The following is a 5,020-nucleotide window of genomic DNA, read 5'->3' on the forward strand; positions in this document are numbered from 1 at the left end:
ATCCTTGAGTACAAAGTTAATCATTATCACATTGACTTAAAATGAAACTTCATTATAGCCTACTGGTGCAGTATTATAACTTTATGTACATGCTGGCTAAATAATTTCGTATGAAAACTCATTCTACATTAGAGTAAACTGGCAAATTCTTTTTGACAAGGAATGAGAGAGTGGATCCTATTTTCTCAGTTTTAGGTTCTTAAACTTTGATACAAAAAGCTCACTGAAGAAATAATTCCTTAAAAATCAGAATTGGAAAAGTGGGAGCTAATGACACCATAAGAATTCAAGAAACAAAAAAATGAGAATTTCTTAAATAGAGGAAAATGTGAAATATCTCACTAGACAAACAACTGACTTGGAAAAAACAAATGAGAAATAATTTAAGAATCATTAGAGTACATAAAAGCCTTCATCAAAAAAAGAGCCTGGCAGGTCAGAACCAGAAGCCTTGCTTCTGTAAGACTCAGGGACTACTGGCCTCCAGGAAAAGAAGTAATAGACATTCAAACCAGTATGGACTTAGACCCAGTCTCTGAAAGAAGTTAGCCTGTAGGAAAGTAAGAATTTAAATACTAATTGGAGATGCTACACATAACATTGGTACTGTACTCCTTCAGGTGATCAGTGTTCACTGCTATGCCCTCATCATCACGACAGTGGTTAAATTGATTAACTGCCCAGAATAACTCAGCTACTCCTTGAAGAAGATCAATATATTCTGTTGGGAAATATAAGAATATTAGAAGGTGGTCATTGACTTTGAGTTAAGCTTTGCAACTCCCCATAACGGTTATAGTATTTGGAAGCTGAATCAATGTTATCAGATGAGTTAGAATCCAAACCAGAGCTACTGGTCCAGTTTTTCAGAATGTATTCATACTATTGGGACAGGGTCTGGTGGAATCTGAACCTAAACAGATCACCTGTCTATACCTGCTGACTGTTACTGAGACCTCAGAATGCAACTAGTTCATATTACCAGATGATACTCTAAAACCTTCCAACTCCTGTAAGGAGATCCCTTCCTCTGCTATGTAGAGAAGCCTTTAAGTGAACCTGACCTGTGATGGAGAGGTAACAAGGACACACACTGTATAGAAGTCCCCCAAATGTTTGTCAACTCCAGAGTCTCCTAGCTTGTTGCAAGGCTTTCAGCCAAGTGACAGTACTTCTTTTATCCTTCTTAACCTAACAAAATCAGACCTGTGCTCCTCAGCTGAGCACTTAGTATTTGTTCAGGATGAAGCAGAGGACTCTGGGAATGACTTTCTCTCTAGTGATAGTGCTGATAGCAGCATGCCATGGTTCATCTGGGTTCAGGAGTTGGCCCATGATATTCTGACTGCTGCTACTTGTGCACAGCTGGCAATGAATTCCAAAGCCAGTAGAAATGGAGAAAATGTTAACCTTGGTCCAGGTGATGGGCAGTCTAAAGACTCTGGGTCCCTCCCTCACCTTCCTCAAGAGGAGAAAAGGCTTCAATACACAGGTAAGTGCTGTGATTGGACATTTGTGTGGCCAGCACATTTCAAGTACCACCTAAAAACCCATAGAAATAACCATTCTTTTATTTGCCCTACTGAAGGCTGTGTGAAAAGCTTTTATGTGCTTAAGAGAATGACAGTGCACATGAGAATTTACAAAGGGGAGAAGCCCTTTGTGTGTCCTGAGCTGGGATGTGGCAAGCAGTTCACCACTGCTGGAAATCTGAAGAACCACCTTCGGATCAACACAGGTGAGAAACCATTCCTGTGAGAGGCTGAAGGCTGTGGCTGTTCATTTGCTGAGTACTCCAGTCTTTGGGAGATATCTCTTGGTTCACTCAGGCATTAAGCCCCATCAGTGCCAAGTTTGAAGAAAAAAAACCTTCTCTTAGAGTGGGAGCCATAATGTGCACATGAGGACACATCACTCAAGGATGGGAGCAATAGGAAATCGAGAGTGAGAGCAAACAGAACTGCTAATGGGTAGCAGTTTGCTTGAGGAAGTTTCAGTACATAGTAGAAACCTGCTGTCTTGAAACTCACAGCCCAGCCTTGGAGTAGAGTCCTTACACCTACCAGATACTAACACCATCCTGGGGGTAGAGGAAGAGGTACTTGCAGAAGATGCTTCACATTCCTTGTCTTCAGCACCAGAAGTGGTTCTGCCACAGTCATTTCACCTGGTGCCCATGTCTACTGAGAGACATTATGAGATTTCTGCCTTATTACAGTAAATCTGCAGGAGTTACTAAAGCAAGGTGGTATATCAGAAAAATGGACATCAGAACGAGTGTTGATTCTTGGAAGAACTAGGTATATGCTTGAGTCCCAAGTGCACACATTAGGGTACAGGATGCTTTTAGCTTATGGTCGGACAGAACCAAAATGAAACTGATGCAGGCTATGACTCTGGCCCTCATTCGCCTTCCCTTTGCACACAGAATGAATGTGGGAGTGATCATTGCTTTGGGGCCTCTTCACACTTACCATCTGATGAAGAGAAAGAATAAAGCACCGAATGTGAACTGGAAAACTGTGTTTCTTCTTCCCACTGCATTTTGGGGCTGACTTCTGAGGGTGAATTTGATTTAGAAACATTAGCTAAGATGGGATGTTACTGTTAATTGGAGAATGACTTTTTTCCCCATCCTGCCTCAGCTATCTTTTCACATGGGTGAATACAGTTCTGCCTATGAGACGACAAAACTTCTCCAGGAAGCTGAGAGTTCAACATGCCTTTTTCCTTTGTGGGAAGGAGTGTTATCAATGACCTTCCTTTTGGCCACTTAGTAGGAGTTTTCCCCCTACTGGGCTACAAACATAAAATTTACTTGAATTGACCCTAGGACTGACATGCCATTTTCTCCTATTCACCTGCACTTGGTCACTTTTTCCCACATTGTTTTCTTAGTTTCTAAAACTTATGGTAGTATGTTAAAGAAGATTTTTAATTTAAAAATCAGATAACGAGCTTCATTTGTTTTATCTTTAAATAAACAAACCAACAGCCTAAAAAAAAGAGCCTGGATATCATGTTAAAAAGGAAACTATGCCAATACCTTAAATCCAGAAGGTAAAATAGAAATTGAAAGAATCCACTGATCCTTTTCTGAAAGATATAACAAAATCAAAATCCCAGGAAGAGTATAAGCAAATTTAAGAGCTCCCAGGCCAAAAACAAAATACTTCAAGGAGCCAGAAAGAAACCATAGAAAGATCATGGAACCACAGTCAGAATCACACAATATTTAGCAGCTACCAGTTTAAAGAAATGGAGGGATTGGTAGATACTATTTTTTATTTTAAGGAAGACTCCATTTATTCCTATGTTTTCTAGTGTTTTTAATAGGAATGGGTGTTGTATTTTGTCAAAAGCTTTTTTTCTGCATCTATTGAGATGATCATGTGGTTTCTGTTAGTTTTGGTGTTGATATGATCAATTATGCTGATAGTTTTCCTAATATTGAACCAGCCCTGCATTCCTGGTATAAATCCTACCTGATCATAGTGTGTTATCTTTGTGATAAGTTGCTTGTGATAACATTTTGTTTAAACCTTTTTCATCTATATTCATTAGAAAAATTGGGCTATAATTTTCTTTCTCTATTTTGACTCTTCTTGGTTTAGGTATCAGCACCATATTTGTATCATAAAAAGAATTTGGTAAGACTCCTTCTTCACCTATTTTCCCAAACAGTCCATATGGTATTGAAATTAATTGTTCTTTAAATGTTTGATACAATTCCTTTGTAAATCCATCTGACCCTGGAGATTTTTTCCCAGGAATGGCTTGTTCAATTTCTTTTTCCGAGATGGGGTTATTTAAGTATTTTACTTCCTCTTCTGCTAATCTGGACAATTTATATTTTTGTAAATATGTATCCATTTCACTAAGATTGCCAAATTTGTTGGCATACAGTTGGGCAAAATATTTCTTAATTATTGTTTTAATTTCCTCTTCCTTGGTGGTGGATTCACCCTTTTCATTCTTGATACTGGTAATTTGGTTTTCTTCTTTCTTTTTTTAAATTAAATTAATCAAAAGTTTATCTATTTGTTTTTTCTCATAAAACCTGCTTTTAATTTTATTTGTTAGTTCAATAGTTTTCTTAATTTCTCCATTGGTTTTCAATATTTCTAATTTGGTGTTTAATTGACAATTTTTAATTTGTTCTTTTTCAAGTTTTTTTTAGTTGTATGCCCAATTCATTGATCTCCTCTTTTTCTATTTTATTTATGTAAGCATTTAAAGATATAAAACATCCCTTAAGAACTGATTTCTCTGCATCCCATAAATTTTGGTATGTTGTCTCATTATTGTCATTCTCTTGAATGAAGCTATTGTTTTTTTCTATAATTTGTTGTTTGACCCAATCATTTTTTTTAGGATTAGATTATTTAGTTTCCAATTATTTTTTAGTCTATCTTTCCATTGCCCTTTGTTACATATAATTTTTATTGCATCCTTTTCAGAGGATGCATTTAATAATTTTGCCTTTCTGCACTGGATTGTGAGGTTTTAATGCCCTGTACATGGTCAATTTTTGTGTATGCACTATGTATCACCAAGAAAAAGTATGTTCCTTTCTGTCACTGTTTACTTTTCTCCAGAGGTCTATCATATCTAACTTTTCTAAAATTGTATTCACCTCCTTAACTTCTTTCTTGTTTATTTTGTGGTTAGATTTATCTAGTTTACAGAGGGGAAGGTTGAGGTCCCCCACTAGTGTAGTTTTGCTGTCTATTTCTTCTTATAACTCACTAAACTTCTCCTCTAAGAATTTGGATGCTATACCATTTGGTGCATATATGTTTAGTAATGATAATACTTCATTGTCAATGGTGACTTTTAGCAGGATGTAGTTTCCTTTCTGATCTCTTTTGATAAGATCTATTTTTGTTTTTGCTTTGTCTGAGATCAGGATTGCTACCCCTGCTTTTTTTTTAGTTCAGCTGAAGCATAATACATTCTACACCAGCATTTTACCTTTACCCTGTGTTTGCCACTCTTTTTCAAATGTGTTTCCTGTAAA

General features: G+C 36.9%; 1 pseudogene; it reads left to right on the forward strand.

The window, feature by feature from the left end:
* Window positions 1-817: 817 nt before the first annotated feature.
* Window positions 818-2,221, forward strand: LOC114038387 (annotated as a pseudogene).
* Window positions 2,222-5,020: the final 2,799 nt, after the last annotated feature.

This window comes from Vombatus ursinus, unplaced genomic scaffold (genome assembly GCF_900497805.2).
Source record: "Vombatus ursinus unplaced genomic scaffold, bare-nosed wombat genome assembly UNPS02011014.1, whole genome shotgun sequence".
Lineage (NCBI taxonomy): Eukaryota > Metazoa > Chordata > Mammalia > Diprotodontia > Vombatidae > Vombatus > Vombatus ursinus.